The sequence below is a fragment of the Dreissena polymorpha genome, chromosome 1 (genome assembly GCF_020536995.1).
Source record: "Dreissena polymorpha isolate Duluth1 chromosome 1, UMN_Dpol_1.0, whole genome shotgun sequence".
NCBI classification, from domain to species: domain Eukaryota; kingdom Metazoa; phylum Mollusca; class Bivalvia; order Myida; family Dreissenidae; genus Dreissena; species Dreissena polymorpha.
The window spans coordinates 59,102,297-59,120,756 of record NC_068355.1 but is presented as its reverse complement, the minus strand read 5'-3'; positions in this window follow the sequence as shown (position 1 = coordinate 59,120,756).

The following is an 18,460-nucleotide window of genomic DNA, read 5'->3' as shown; positions in this document are numbered from 1 at the left end:
AATTGTACGTGTAATCAAAACACACGTAAATGTTCGTAAATAAAAATCGTAAATCATGTGTATCCTCACATTGCTTAATTTATGAGTTTATTTTTACACCATCGAAATAAATGGTATTCTAATGTTTGATTTAAAGGGAAATTTTAAACGCACTTTCTTTCGACACATTCAAATCATACTTTAAGAGCCGCGTCATGCGAAAGTGTGTCTTAAAGAGCGTTGGCTAGCGTAGCTAAATCCCTGTATGCGCAGTTGCAGTATAGTCAGGATCTGCACTGTCCGCTATAAATCACGCAAGGTTGCGTGGTCGAGAGCATTAGGTATCTCCTGACCTACTGCGAGATGCGCAGGTTGGACCATAGCTACGCTAACTGCCTATGACATAAACATTCCTCCTAGATATAATTGGGACAAATCTTCTGACAATGTTTCATGAAGATCGGACAATAAATGCGGCCTCTAGAGTTTAAACAAGGTTTTATTATAGTAATGTATAGCCATATAAGGAAAAATGCCCGCCCCATTGCGGCAATGTTTTTCAAGCGACCGGAACCATTTTAAAACTCGTTTAAAAATATCATTAGAACAAAATTAATGTGCTGATCGAGTTTCATGAAGATTGGACAATACATGTGACTTTGAGAGTGTTAACAATTTTTAGGAAAAATGCCCCGCACCCTAGCGGCCACGTTTTTCTTCCTCGATATCACTGAGACAAATCTTCTGGCTAGTTTTCATGTACCTGGTAGATAGGACAATAAATGTGGCCCCTGGAGCGTTAGCAAGGTTTTACTATAACCATATATATAGCCATATAAAGGAAAATGCCCCGCCCCCCCCCCTGGTGGCCATGTTTTTCAACAGACCAGAACTATTTTCGAACGTATCCAAGATGTCATTTAGACGTATGCTCTGATCAAGTTTCATGAAGATCGGACCATATAAGATTTGCCTCTATGGTGTTAACAAGATTTTACTAGAGCCATATAAAAAAAAATTCCCCGCCCTGTTGCGGTCATGTTTTTCAACAGACCAGACCATGAGCACATTGCGCTTAGGTGAGCTAAAAAGTTACTACAGTCCAACCTGCCAATAAAAACCTCTCAAGGGATTTGGTCGTTGTGGTCTTTGTTCGCAGATGGTCTTTATTGGCAGGGTCGATTGAAATGTTTCAAAATATGCTAGTAGACTTTTAACCGGTACCATATATATACGTACGTGCTCTATTGTTCAAATGTGTGAATACTTATGAATTGAATGTTTAATGTAATAAAGGATCGAAAACAAAGTTTAGTTTTTATATTTACGTGTATTATTTCAATTTCCAAACATAAAAGAAAAAGATCACTAGCCACTCTCCTACAACTGAGTCCTTTACCTAACATACTAATCACCTGTAGTTACAATATTGCAAAAAAAAACACACAACTATTACACAATAAAATATAGCTAAAACTTATCGAACGAATTCAAATAAATGTATAGAATATTTTAATGTCAGATAAATGTGTCACTGTGGTTGACACTAAATCGATACTAATTTCAAACGCAAGAACTATCACATTGGAATTTAAAATTAATAAGCGCGTTTTCATCTTTTAAGTGTTTCATGTCTGTGTCCGGGATGCGACTAGATAATCCGTGTGTACTCACCTCTAAAACTCCTACTCGTGGCATCGCGCCGGCCAATTATGAGACTTATCGCTACATGGTGGTAATTCCCCGCTAATTGGCATTAATTAATTAACATTCGCAAATGCCGCACAACACTCCCCAAGTAAGCCTTTCCGCTATTGATCTCGTTCTGTTGACGCGTGTTTGATACCGCGAAAAGTTCGGATACAGTCCAGATAAGAAACATACATGTATATACATGCCAAGAAAAGCGCTCATTCAGGCTGGTCAATGACAACCATATGTACAGTTACAGGTAATGGCAAGATGCCCATTAATGTGTGCTGTGGTCAGCATCCCATCATGATTAGAGTAATTAAGGGGCCATTGTAGTTGATAAGAATTTGTCTGGTATGCCCAAACTTTAATTCTGAGGTTCCTTTTGCGTTTTTAGTATTTCACAGCTACACAGTGTTTTATTCACTACAAAATCCTGGAAGCACATGCAAAAATTGTTGGAAATCGAGATTTAATACCTTGTGCATCATAAACATTGCGAGGGAATTGTTTGAATTTTTTGCTTTGCAAAATTTTGTTAACTCCCGTAGATTAGTGTTATTTCAGTGTAAACTTTGAATAAAATATCTCAAAATGTGACATTTTAGCATGATTAGCAAAACAATGCACACTGTGAGCTTAATTACTGCATTAATCTGTGAATAAACTTGTGTGACATTGTTTTTTTCTGGATATTTTTTTTTTTGTTTTTTTTTGCAAACAATACATTTTGAAATTAATAATGTAGCAATATGTCTCAAATGTCATGACTCCAGTACATATTATTCATACATGTACCTATTTTTTTTATCAATTCTGAATTTTGAAATATTCCATGTATTTTAAATATCTTGAAATTATATATTTTACTGTATTTTAATTAACTTATCAGTCTAAAAATATATCATGAAAACATGCAAAACTGTTTATTAGAATACATGGTTAAACAGCACTTGGAAGCAACTTGAAACCACACCAGCCCTGTGAAGTTTTATGGCAGTTTTATGGCCCCTAATTACCCTAACATGCTGAGAGACTGACCACAGCCCACATGTGGCCCATTAGCATAACTGTAATTATGCTTCAGCCAAGCCAGCCTGAATGAGTCCTTTTCGTGGCATAATTCTCTAGACTGGATAGAACATCGATCATTTGACACGAAGTAAAACATGGGTGGAGGAGCATCGTATAACGTTATACTTTTTATGATTTCAACTTATTTGCACTCGAGTCGCCATGGCTGTAACTCGAAATCATATGTTATGTATGGGCAGCGCTCAACGTTCCAGAATAAAATACTGAAAGTTTGAAAGGGACTTTATCACATTTGGAAAAAGATATTTAAAAAATGCTATCTATTCGCGTAAACAATTTAATCTCTATATTCAAACCAGTGAAATAATACTTCTGACTAAGAAAAATGTAGAAATATCGGTGTTTTCATAATCACCATCAATCTCAATTGGTTACATAAAAACGAATAACATTCTCTTCGTCGACAATTTGGAAAAGTCGTTTATTGCTTACTTTAAGTTAAAATTGCGATGCAGATTTGAAAAGTCTGAAAGCTGTATTGCAGTAGATTTTCCTTCCACAGGTCACAAGTTTGATAAGTAGACATTAGTGGTGTTCTGAGAAAACTGGGCATAACGCATGTGCGTAAAGTGTCATCCCAGATTAGCCTTTGCAGTCCGCACAGGCTAATCAGACACGACGTTTTCCGCTTTTATGGTATTTTTAGTTTCAAGGAAGTCCCTCCTTACCGAAAATCAAGTTTTGGCGGAAAGTGTCGTCCCAGATTAGCCTGTGCAGACACTTTACGCACATGCATTATGCCCAGTTTTCTCAGAACGCAACTCATATCTCGTCAATTTTCACCCATAAATATCGAATACTCAAGCATTATTAAAACATCGTATGTTCATCGAAGTCCCAAATACATACTGGTATTTAATACATACCGGTAGGTCGAATGTAGTTTTGTTTTTCTTTCTGTTTATGTAAGTTAAAACCACTACTGTTGTGATACCAAAATTAAGGATACGACAATATCAAAGTGTATACAATTCTTAGATCGGATCTCTTGAATGATGCGCTTTGGCGGCATAGTTCCATTTGGAAAACGATGTATTTTTTTTGTGCGTGTTATCACCACAATTCCCAATGAAACTGGCGTAGGTTTGTTAATTCAAATACGCAACGCAGTCACAGTGTGTCAAAACATCTTTACCGGAGATATACGGTCCATTTAGATATGGTTTTAACAGCGTCGCCTTTCGCCTGTTACCATATTTCTTAAGCGATATTTCGTGTATGAGAATTGCGCGTTCACACTTAAGGACAATTCAGGAAATTAGAGAACACAAGATTTTGAACCACTTTAAAGTATTTTAATAAGATAAATGATTTATTTAAAAAAAACACGATCATTTGTATGATGAGTTTATTCTTTTAACAATAAAACTGGATAGTAATTAATAACTATAATGCTCTTGTGTTGACTAAAAAACGGGATATTCAAATCGTCATTTGTGTTTTTTAACTATGTGCAGTCTTTCGTTAAATGAACAAACCTACATAAAGCATGTTTACTTAAAAACACAAAATGAAATAAAGCAAAGCTATTTTCTTATCGCATAACGTGTACAAACACTAAGGGCAAAACTTCTTGTAATAACATGCATTGAAATGATGCCCGAATAAAGAGTGACATTATATGACTCGATGACATGTCTTAACATAAGGTTGAACATTTGTGACTGTTGTTTTACTAGTAAACAGTATTATTTACTGTGTTATAAATACCTCTTTGGTTTGTAATTATTTTTTATTTATAATTTCTATGCGCGAAGCAGAATCGCGAACAGATACATACACATAAATTAATGCATACATGGTGCACACCGTGTTCACCTTTGTATTTCCCACAACTTGTTGCCACAGGTGGTTAGCGTGTGGCTATGATATTAATTAGTGAAAACATCATTTTGAATGATAAATAATCATATTATAACGAAAAATTAACTTTTCTGAAAAAAAATATTTCACTATCAAATATATATATATATTTGATAGTGAAATATTTTTTTTCAGAAAAGTTTATTTTTCGTTATAATATGATTATTTATCATTCAAAATGATGTTTTCACTAATTAATATCATAGCCACACGCTAACCACCTGTGCTTGTTGCCAATTCAAATTTATCCCAAACCAACAACTGTGGCAGACCAATATTTAACAAAAAAAACAAACAACAGCAACAGCAACCCACTTTTATTTAAATAGGACAAAAATAACAACAAACTAAACAATACAATTTTGATTATGAATTAAAGCGTATTCACAAGTGTTCGGTAAAACTCCACGCTGAAAAGTAGTGGATATATCTATAAAAGGGTAGGATGAGTATCAATTTATCAAGTACTGTCATTAATATTGAAAACTAATTCCCAAGTCTCCGAAGTAAAATAATATTAAGTAACGTACTTTGTTTAACGCAGAAGCGTGTATTTGCCGCTGCTGTCAAAAGTCCGTGGAACAATAAACATCTGTATCTGAGAGAAACGACGAATATGTTCACCGATTAATCAACTTCTCAACGCACCATCTCTCTTTTCTTAGATCAACATATTCCCATGAGCATTGTTTAACAGAGCCTTTGGCTTCTGGGTGTATTCTTGTTTGTATGATGAATTATTAAAAGAAATTATGGAATATCGCCATGTTATATTTAGTCCCAAATGTTTACGTTTTCAGTTATTTGCAGCGCATGATTTATATTGTTAAATGATGATTGCGCGTATTAACCCATTTATTCCTAGCGTATAGAAAAAAGGCTTGGCAAACAGCGTAGACCCAGATGGGTCTGCGCTGTTTGCTTAAAGGAATTTCTGTAAGAAATATTATAAATAAAGACATAAATATACTAGACTTCCCTTATTTTGGAAATAATTTGATCAAATTTAGAAGGATGGGAGAGTCCACTAGGCATACATGTTAAGGTTCATGAGAGGGATAAAATTCATTAAAACTTTGATTTGGTTTTTATTCATTCAATGTGGTACAATATGGTCAAACTATATATCATTTTAAAGGTTAAGACGGATAGAATAACATAAACACATTTTTGTCATTCAATATTTTTTTGCTTTATTCATATTTTTGTTTAAAACCAATACATTTTTACACTAATTTACAAATCTCAATCTAAAGTTAGGAAGGATATGCACTACCGTAAGTTGAATAAGTACAAAGCTATATACATATACAAGGTCAAGTTAGCAACATTTCACAGAAAATTATTGTCAGAAAACAACAAATGAGTTATTATTCAACTGCATTTTTTGGATAATTTTCCTTAACAAAGTTCTAAAAATAACTAAACTGAACTACTTTTTAAAAATCCAGGTATGGTGGATAATAAGAGTCACCATTCTATTTCAAGGGCTTAACACTTTTGCTATAACCAAATGGAAATTTTAAAACCATCTCAAATAAATAAAGAAATAGGTTTGGCTGTGTAGAAATCATTGTGATAAAAGGAGATATTGCTCATCAATAACAATATTTAATCATCATTTTATGAGTTTTGTGCAGACGACTCTAGAAATCATAGTTTTACATAGAAATACACTGCTAGTTATCATGTTATTTTCTTTCTTCCTTCCTGAACAACTACTGTCCTTGTACCGTTTTGAATAATGTGTTCCTTTTGGCAAACCGAATCTTTTTAAACATTTGTATATCGATTCCCTCTACCCATTTTGAAAGCGTGGCACTCGCTGTGCTCCGTAGAAAAAAACGTGCATTACAAATCGGTCGAAATCAAATGAAGAAGTAACAAAACCTGGTATGTGTTTACACATACCTGAGAAAACACATCATTATTTTGACAGTTGGGTCGCGACTAGTAAGACAACTGTTAACATTAATCAAGAAGAGATCGCGCTTAATAACAGATATGATCACACAGAGATATAATCACTTACCCCATTTAAAATATGTTACAGCTGAAAATTTCCCCCACACGTCTTTTTTTAGTGTATTTGTATTGTTTTTTTCTGGAGCCGAAGTGCATCTCACATAATATCCATCCGTCTTCCGTTGTTTTCACTTTCGTTATTAAAAACTCCGTTTAAAAGAATTATTTTTACATTTAGGTTGTTGAAGCGAATTATTATTATATATTATCAATAAAATAGTATACCGTGTTGAAGTAAACGGAGTTTCGTATCGATCTTTCTGTCAGTCTGTAAGCGAACTATTTTGTGCGCAATAATACAAGTACATGTGATTCGACAACAAGTGTAAACATTGGTGAAATGCTTCTTACAAAGTTATTTTTTTGGAGTGTTTATGCGGTCTGATCATGCAGTTTGCACGCATCAACGGAAAGATTACAATCCAAGGCATTTGTAACCGTCAACCGTTTGGAATGTCAAATAGGCGATGAGTGAGTTTTTAGCATGTTTCTTTCAATTTTATTAATTTAAAAATGGCTGCCCCCATCGTCATGAAATGACATGTGTTCGAGTTTGGATATTTCTAGATATTTTTTTTTTTTTACTATTTAAACGTAACTTGGCCTCATCAATGTCGATATTATTAACTAGTTATATAATTTTCCGCAGAAATACGTTGAATAAACATCATTCAGATTTTTGAAAATAATGTATATTTTTTGTGTTAAAATCGCTTTGTATTTTGATTGATTTTGTCGATAGTATAAGACTTTGCTGCACAAAATTGGTAGCAGTTTGAAGAAAAAACATCCTTTTAAGCAAATATGTAAACATTTTCAATGTGGCACTCTTCGTTTAGTTAAATTTGAGTTCAATGCTAGGGGTCCCGCATTTTTCAAACTGAAGCCTTTACATGAACCTTAACTAATCAACAAATACATGAATAGTTACCTGTTATATACCAAAATTTTATCATAAGCTGTATCAACGACCATGCGATGATATATGTATTATAAAACTACGTTTTAATCATAAGAAATAATAGCTTATCATTATGATTGTGTACAGGATTAAAATTGTCAATATTGTTGTGGGACAACCTGTCTTGTTATGGACCGGAATATAAAATGAACATCGATCCGGCGATTTATTGAACATTACGTTAGCATAATGGTCGTTACCACCTTCAAACCATTTTCCCCGTTCAAGTCCGTGAGAAAAAGTCATCTGAGCTCATTAATCAACCCACGATGAATCTATGTCCGACCATTACATTTGCGATTTATGATTGAGTTCCACTTGCATAAGAAAAACACACTGACGCACAATTTAAAAACAGTCTCCGCAAGATCATTCGAGTCGTGTTCTGAGGAAAGTGGGCATAATGCATGTGCGTAAAGTGTCGTCTCAGATTAGCTTGTGCAGACCGCACAGGCTAATCAGGGACGACACTTTCCGCCTAAATTGGATTTTTGCTAAGAAGAGACTGCACAGGCTAATATGGGACGACACTTTACGCACAAACATTATGACCAGTTGTCTCAGAACGCGACTTATTTGATAAGCATGGCAAAATTTTCTAAAAAAGTTTGGTCATCTGTTATACAATGTTTACTATTGGGAACATGTTTAGATTATTGTATATTGTATAGATGTATAATATATTTACCGAATGTACACATTATATTTTTAAAACCGCAGCATAAATTATAATTTTTTAATGTTGTAAGAATTCTATCAGACAATTAATATATACTCCGTATATGTCTTCTCGTGAAAAGACCGAATATCCTTAAATGCGCTGGTCTCGCTAAAACTTTTCTTAAGATCGTGTCGATCTTCAAATTGTTTCTGCTTTCAATGGTTTAAATAAACCGGTAAAGGATAAATGCATATTCTATTGCAATTGTACATATCACATCTATATTAAGAATACATTTATATAACTATATCTCTTCCACCCCATATGCGCAAAGTTTAAAAGTATATACATATTACGCTGCATTCCCCGTGAAATATTGACGTGCGCATTTGCATTTGAGGAGAACCTTCGCTTAAAAGATGTTTTATCAACTTCTTAACCCCCTCTGTTTTTTCTTAATGCAAATTATTCCCTCGAGTACTGCCTGGAAGATATTTAGACATCTGGCTTTATTCTTCTTTGTCTGATTAATTTGCAAATCTAAAAAAATATCGCCATGTCCTCCACATGTCACACATGTTAACGTATCATTGACTCAATAAACATATATTGAGTCTCTATTCATTGCTACCAAATCTTTCTTCATGAAACACTAATAAATAAATTAATATTTACTTAAAGTCCTATTTTTGCGAATGGCAAACATTAATCTAGACATTTGTGCATATGTTGTTTTTATTAAATTAATAAAAGTAATATAGGGCACACAGTGTTTGTGTGCCGCGAGTGCTGTTGGGGATTTAAAAAATGAACATTTATTATAAATGTCATTAATGAAAATTAAACAAGCATATTACAATGTCTTAATATATAGGCTGCTTGTTTCATAATCAATTATATATGACATGATTGGCTAATGATATATAATCATTTAAGAGACGAATTTTACTATACAACAAGAACAATAGCACACGCTGATATGAACAATATAAACTTATATTTGCACATTTTTTTTAATTTGTGTTATTTCATTAGTCGCCTTCTTAATAATTAATTTCCTGTTGCCATTTCACTTGCTTCAGTTAAGCTTTAGGCTTGAAACGTTCCCCGCCAATGGGAACACATAAACGGGATGAAGGTGGAAACTAGTTAAATAAGTAAGTAAACATATATCATTTCAATCAAATTTGATAACAAAATTGTATAGTTTCATTTCACGTGTTTTACTTACTTATTTTATTTACTTATAGGATGCATTTCAAAGCAATACTCACTTTTCTATCCCAAAGGTGTTGTATGTTTGTTTCAGATGAACGACCCACAATTCATATGTTCGGATATCTTCTATCTGTGCATCTTCCTGCTGCATTTTTTACATCCATAATTTATACCAATGATGATAGTAAAACCGTTCAGTAATTACTTCGTTAAATCGCAAACAATGAATACAACCACTTTGCGGCTCGCTGAAGTTTAGACGTGTATACAAGCTTTTCTTAGCTCAACATGTTCAAATCTCTTAAGTAATATTTAACAAAAGTTGATTTTCTACTCCAATAAGCTGCTTAGAGGATATAACTCAGTAAATAAACTTTATATAGCGCATACGATGATCAAATTGCTCGGGTGCTGTTACCTTTCACTTGTAATGATTTGTCATTAAGAGCTAGTTTTAAAGTTTGCACATTCCAATTAGGCATTGTATGTGAAGACACTTGTCAGAAAAGCATGTTTCTTGAACAAACCTACGAAAAGCTTCAGTGTCCTTTAAATGAAAATAAAGACGTCTTTTTCAGATCCAGCTTTTTTATTATCTGTGAAAGTAGGAAGCAAGATATGTGTAACATTATGACATCCCCTGTCATGTTTAGCTAGCCCATGTCTTTTATAAGTGAGTCCTTCACTTTGTCTCCTAACTGCAGGGATTGTAGATCACTACATCTCCAGAAACAAGTAATGTCAATAAGAAATACAGTCTTGTAAGTAATTAAAATGAAGATGTCTTCATTGATTCAAAATTGTTTCTGTGGAATTGCGCAAAAACAGAATCTTAGATTCCATTCTGGCACGTGTCTTTTTGAGGAGGTCTGGAATTGAAAACCCAATTAATTAATCTAGTAATATCAGGATGTTGTCCTACTTTAAAACAATCTGGGAGAATAATTGTCATCGTAGATCTATATCTAGCATTGGTATTATATTGCAGACCCTCTTCGAAACATATCTGAAAGGAACTCAGCTACAGTAGTTAAAGATGTTTGATTGGAATCAATTTTCCCCGTGTAACCCCCGTGCATAATCTTGGATGCATCTGTTTTTATAGTGATCTCTGGTAATTGATTCTAAATAGATCGACCTTGAAAATGTTTGCTTTTTGACTCCACCAGACCAAATGAGATCTTGGGTGAAAAGTACATGGAATCATTTATCTACTGAAACTTTGGATTGTTTCCAGAAACACAACAGATGTAACTGAATTGGGCGCATGTTTAAGCGGGCATTACGCCATATGACGAACATGATGGTGGAATAGCTGAGCTGCCACTACAGGTTTGCAGATATATTTTTTATTCCTGATTGAAATTTTACTAATCTTTCCTCCGAAGGAATTATGATTCCTGCCTCTATAAGAAACAGAGCTCACAGATACAACATTATTTAGTAGGAACTAACTGAAATCTCTCATATTTATCATGAAACCACTGAAACCATCAGTTTTAGGTAGTCATCGAGATAAAAAGCTAGACGAATGCTAATTGTTCTCAAATATCCCGCCACTACGGACACATAAGTTGTCAACACGCGGTTGGCTGATTTTAGCACTTTTAATTGGTAACACTGATCTTGAAAATTGATTCTTAGATATTTCCCCTGACCCTTGAAAATAGGAATGTGTAACTAGGTGTCGGCCAAATTTAATATGATTGCCCAATGCTTTGGTTTCACTAGATGAATGACTATTGACAAGGTTTTCATGCTGAAATTTTCCTTTTAGGGGTCTGAGATTTATAACTGGCTTCATTGTTTCGTTTGTTTTGGAACAGTGTACAAGGTCATGTAAAAACCATTGTGAGCATCGTTTGCACTTACTTGTTCGCATCTTTTTTAAAGTTAAGTATTTATTTTTGGTTTAAATACAGTTTTCGTGTTGAACAGATTCTACAGTGAAACGGATCCCTGTATCCTAAAGCAATTCTAGAAAATCCATTTTGCAACCTAACTCTATGATTGAAAGAACCAATTGTTCTGAAGTTATGTTCTGCCATTGTTCCAGAAACCAACTCAAACTTCCCCACTTAGCGGAAAAGAAGTACGATACTCATCTTTAAAAGCTGATCTCTGAAGAATTTACTTTTGGCAGTCATCCAACACAATTCCTGGAGCATCTGATTTGGAACATTGGATGTGAAAAATACTGGCAAAATTAACTTTATTTTCCACATATTTATTGAATGTTTGCAGTCTAGATTTTGACATGTCAACGTTGTCACTTGAAGAGTTATCACTTTCACCATAAGAAATTTTACCAGCACATACATTTCTCAGATCCGAACGTGAAAGGTGAATTGATAAATCATAATTGTTACGGAGGCCGACAATGTTCGGCTGCAGACAATGTGAACTTAAGACAGTGAATGTCCGAGACTCGTCATTTTCTCATAGCATGTGGCCCTGTCCCGAAGGCCGGTTGTGCTTTAATGCGACCTTGCTTCCGTAGAAAGCTGCACCGAAGAAATTGTCTCTTCGAAATCTCGAATAGTCGTTCGCTTAAAGTCCGATCGATGATATTCAAGATGGTGGTGAATTGATAAATCATAATTGTTACGGAGGCCGACAATGTTCGGCTGCAGACAATGTGAACTTAAGACAGTGAATGTCCGAGACTCGTAATTTTCTCATAGCATGTGGCCCTGTCCCGAAGGCCGGTTGTGCTTTAATGCGACCTTGCTTCCGTAGAAAGCTGCACCGAAGAAATTGTCTCTTCGAAATCTCGAATAGTCGTTCGCTTAAAGTCCGATCGATGATATTCAAGATGGTGGTGCCCATATCGATAAAAGTGCATTTCTTCAGACCATCTTTTAGGATGGTTGTCACCTTTCAGATCGGGACGAGCTACGCGTTCTCCAAAGTATATCCGAGCTGCAGTTGTCACTGCCCTCTTTCAGTCAAGCTGATTCAGGTCAGATATGTTTTCAATTACATGTAATGTTTAACATGTGTGCCTGATTAAAATTCTGGCTTTTTATTTTTAGCCGGCCTATATATACTTTCTGCAAACTTGTAGTGGCACCTCAGTTATTCCATCATTTCGTGCGTCTTATGGCGTAATGTATACAACTAGTTCCTAATGCCCGCTTATACATGCTCCAAATTCAGTTGCATCTGTTGTGTTTCGAAAACCATCCAAAATCACTTATTGAAAAATTAAATCTTTATAATCAATTCAGCCAGCTCTAAATAACTTGAATAACTAATATAGTTTTGTCTGATTAAAATTTAATTTCAGAATATGCTTGAACGGTTTGAATAGTTATGACGAATTTTAGTTATCAGTTAAGCTGGGTTTCCACTGTCCCAATAACAGTTGTCGCCACGTTTTTGCAAAATGCAAGCAACGTTTCATGTCGGTCAATACAACCTTATTTATATGGTCATTGGTCAATTAGTCTTATGTAATTTGGTTTGTTAGGGTATTGGTTTTCATGCTCTATTAATGACAATTGTATGGTTAACTTTATTATAAATTTATAATTGTTTCATTGACCCTATTTACACTTCAACAAGTATCTAAATACATACATTTCTATACGTTATTTCATCAGTCTGGAAAAAATGCTTTATTTTCATATGTATTATGACATGTTTGCACGTGATAAACATCACATACATGTATGCATATGTACCAATCTCTAAAGCACGTGTTCGATGGTTTATTGTCATTAAAAGCCATGATGACAAGTTAATATTAAAACATTATTGTGTCTTAATTTAAGAAAATCAAGAACAAAAATGTGAATCATTTCACATATTTAGCTAGTGTGTAAATAACTGTATGAATTAAGGAACAGTGGCTCATATTATCATTATCATTAAAGGTCTTTGTGCCAATTGTGTCCCATTACTAGATAATTTATTGTTCTATACAAATAAATACAACTACATAGCATTTATATAGCGCAAAAAGTATTTACATATTCTATTGCGCTTTACAATTACATATTCGGCATTAAGACCAAAATTTGTTAACGATATACATTTATGTTCGAGAACGTGAAAACAATCAACAAACATTTACTATTTTAGTTAGTAAAATGCAGACTTCATACTAATCCTACATGTACACTTATTGTTTGTAAAATTGTCCAAAGAGATGTGTTTTCAGCTTTGATCTAAAACTGGCTTCAGATTGCCAAGCCTTAAGATACTCAGGTAGATTGTTCCACCATTTTAGACCGACGACGGCAAGAGATCTGTCGGCTAGTTTTGCTCGTCGTCTAGGGATGAAGAATTTTGTGTCATTGTGTGACCTTAATTTGTATTGTCTCTTATGTAAACTAGAGCTGTACCATTGATTTCCCGAAATACTACAATTTAAACATCACCTTGGCCTCTACAGGGAACCAGTGTTACATTTTTATGAGATCATTGATAGGTTCTTCACAAGAAGCGTTCAAGACTACTATTGCGGCATGATTTTGAACTCGCTGTAGCTTCTTGAATTGGTAAGCGGGAACTTCCGTAAAAAGACCATTGCAAAAGTCAATATGCGAATGAACTAATCCATGTGCGTGCTAATGATGCCGTAGACTCTGTTGTAAGATGTTTTCGTATAGATTTGATATTTTGTAGTTGTGCATGTGCGATCTGACACTTTTTCTGGTTTGTTTGTCAAAGTTGAGTGTGTTGGTCATGATAACACCAAGATCTCTTACATGATTGACAAATTTCTATTCAAGACCATCGACAACCACGCTTGAAGTACTCAATTTCGCCAATTGTTGCCTGGTTCTATATACAATAATTTCAGTTTTTGATTGATTCAATTTTAGTTTGAAGGTTGACATCCACTTAATTACGTCGTCCAGGCAACTATTAAGTTGTTGAAAAAAAGTCGACTCCTTTTCGGAATTACCTGTTGGAATTTTGAATGCTAGCTTATGGTCATCCGCATATCCATAAAGATAAGCCAGGTATTTTCCAACCACTCTGTTAAGAGCCAATATATACAAAGTAAAGATAATTGGCCCGGCACAAGACTCATGAGGAACAACGAAAAGTATTTGCTCAGTTTCTGATGTTAACTATTCGACTAACACTTTCACTGTTCTGTTGGTGAGATAGGAGTTTATCCATTTTAAGGGAATGCCATGAATACTAAACTCGTCTTGAAGAATACGAATACGTATTGGGATATCAATGGTCTCGAACTCTGCACTCAAGGCAAGCAGGACCACGATGGTGACTTTACCTTCATCAATATTTTCTACAAGTTCATTATAAATTCTTAGCATTGCCGTTTCGACTCCCTGATCTCTTATATAGGTCACTATGGTAAGGTGGAAGTAGAGTATTAGCCTTGATATTCAGCTGTTTCTAGAATTTTGAAAGCAATGTCAGATTTGAAAGCGGACGATAGTTCGGTAATTCCAAAAGGAGACCTTTCTTCTTCAACAATGGTTTAATCACAGCGCTTTTCCATGTGTCAGGGAATACACCAGATTTACTATTTCTGTCAATATAGGTGTTAATTCTGAAAGATGTTCTTTTAGTCTCGCAGTTGGGATTGCATCAAGTTCACATTTGGTTGGTTTGGATGCATTTACAAGTTTAAGAATATCTCTTCGGGAGAGTGGTTTATGACTATAGCATATAGGTACTGATAATCCGGAAGTTTACCCCATAAAACCTGTCGATTGCTGTAAAAACACCATCTGCAACACAAACAAGTTTTAGAGGTTTTAGTTCTGCACTCTGACCTATATGTCGCTCTCATTCTTATAAATAAATATCAAGAACTGACACACTGTGACTTCTTACGTTGGTTCCCTTATTTTCGACTCACATTATATTTCATTTTAGGTTTTTGGACACAACTATTTTATAATCACCACTTTAGCACTTTTGTCGCAATTTTTAAAATATGTCCTATTAATATTATTATTATATTCTCAATATTATACTTTATAATACCTGATATTAGTTCAGAATACGTTTATGTTATATTTATTCACACTTTAAGTTATCAGGTCAGGCCATACTTACCTCCCACCACCACGATATGGGCACTTCCTGTACAATGTGGTGATAAGGCACGTTTCCGGCCGATCCTCCTGAACAATACCTTAAGCCACAAAGGACCTACACGTGCAACTTCGGCTAGAAGCAGGAAGACCACGCTCATGAGACATTGTGTACTATCAAGTGAACTTCTGATTTTAGTTTTCATTTCAGGCTATATAAGCATGTTTTTGAAATATTATGTCTGATTATAGATATCAGCTAAGGCTGATATTGATGTTATCCCTATGCATGATTTTAGGTATCAGTTCTGACCATACTTTTATTCTGCAATTTTTTGCCTGATTTAGCTATCAGTTCAGGCTGATATTGATATAACATTTATCTACGTAGGAACTATATTTATAACGGATTTTAGTTGACAGTTGAGGCTGGTACACGTCATACGAGTCCGCCCGGTATACGCCCTTTTAATTACCACCTAGTCCAAAAAATCAATACTATTTTATGCACACTTAATTTTTTTATGTCATTGAACGCCTTCTTAATTATTAATTTGCTGTAAAAATTTTACTTGTTTAACCCGTATATTTAAACCGACGTTTAACCTTAGCTTTTGTGACATGGGCTCTTTTGACGAATCAAATTCGGTCTTGGCTAGTTTGACCCTTTTTTACTCTAAAGACTGTGACGTTGTTAACCAATGTGGTAAAAATTAACTCTCTCCACAACACCTTCTCCGCCATATGATTTAACTCTCGTACTCTCTTTGTTTACATATGTTAGTAAAACGAATTTTACGCATCGAATATTTGTCTTTTGCTGTGTATACTTCTTTTTGGGCCTATTTTTACTGCCCATTATGCCATCTAGTAGAGATGGCGACAATTAACATATTCAACTTCATATTTTGTAGGTGTGTACATGTGAATATGTAAATTATATACATATCCCTGTTGGTTTTCCGAGAATGCTCGGAACAAGTCCTTAATTCCTATATTCTGAAGAATGGACACAAGTGCATTGCTACGGTCACACGTTTCTTTCTTTGTATTCAAACCAGAGACAACCAATGAAAGTTTGACATGGGCGGCTACCATTCTAGTGAAGAATATATGGGGAAATCTGTAGTTATTTAATTTGTCTTTATCGATAGGGGTTCATCTATTAATCGTGATTGATAGTATTGAACCATTCATATATTTACTACATATTTTACCAGAGCATAAATTGTGCACGGAATACAAATGTGATTACTGGTATATGACTTTATACTATATACTATAATACTTGTTAATATAGATTGTAAATATTCAGATTGTTAATGTTCGTATTAGTGTGTTTATTATATACAAGCATGTTTCAAAAATATGTTGGCGTGTTTTTACCTGACATTTGCCATCCTGAAAAGAATCTGTTCAATTTTCTTATACGTACTTAATTGTATTTTTTAAATAAAAGCACTTTTTCAATCAACAATATTGTGCATAAAAGTATGTATGCATACACTTTTATATAGCTAGTTTTTCACACGAAGCCCATTCGAAAATCTCAGGAGATATAAATGCTGCATACGACTTATCATTGGAAATTAAGACCTCTGACAAAAGGACATTTTTTAATTAACGGACTATGAGATTAATAATGAAACATTTACATGCCAATACGTGAACTACGAAATTTACGTAAGAGGTGATGGACTGAAACAATAACGAGCTGAGCAAAAGCCGAAACGCAAGGAAAAACGATGGCCTGATTTGTCAAGAATCTGAGATGAATGAATTTAAACTTCTTTTTTATGGAAAAAGAATATTATCTCAAAAACGTACTGTATCTAAAATCTTTCGCACGTAAGGTACAACGGCATAATGACGTCTGTGTTACATATTGCATGTTTTGTCATTAAATTGTTCAAACTCATGCTTGGCTGCAATAAATATTTTTCCAATAGTTTATCTTTCTCAAAATATTCAGTTGTTGAACAAATAATCGGTGTACTTAGAGGTATTTTTCAGTTAGTTTGAGAAGAAAACCACACGAATGTTTGTTATATTTTTCGTTGGAATATCACACTTTGTTTCCGTTTAAAACACACGATTCACCTTACATGTAATAATTGAAGTATATCATATGTCATGGAATTGATCTGTTTTGTGGAATCTCTTTGAATTTTCAGGTGATACGCGGTGTAATTGGCTATATTTGCACACATCTGGCGTTGCACGCCCACCTCACGTAGTGTTACATTTCTTGACATTTTTCAAGAATTACATCTGAATTAATTCTTTCAGCTACATTTAAGTAAAAAAATACGTTCTATTCAGACATTGATATCATACATTGTACGAATCGTGGATGTTTTTATCGGATAAATACTACCTGACGAATGTACAGATAATTAGTGTTAATTATAACCGGTGTACACGGCTTTAATAAGGATGTTTCAAATGTTGAAATAAGGCTGGTATTATAGGATAAGATGGTGTAAATGACGCTTGACAATCGGCTTACGCACGGAGCCTTTCTAATTAAGACATCGGCGGTTTATGTTGTTTGAGTTGGTATGATAAGCCTACATGATCACGTTATTAGCGTTATGGTGTTATAAGCCACAACGAGGTAAGATGATTATCAGTTAATATGTTGTTATCTTATTGTTTGTGTTAGTTTTTGCAGATTTATAACTGATTAGAAAAAAATAACCCTTACACCTGACCACAACAGGGCTCATTACAAATATAATTTCACCGGGCGTGAATTTTTTTTTTCTATTTATACACTAAAATTAATATTTGAAATGGATATGTTTCGTCAACAATAACTAGAAAACCGACAAATAACTTCACACACGGACGCTTCACGTGGAATGTACAAATTGAGCTCATTTATATCGTATCGTATTGTGTTAGAAACATACTTTAATCACTATGTTGACTTCAATACAT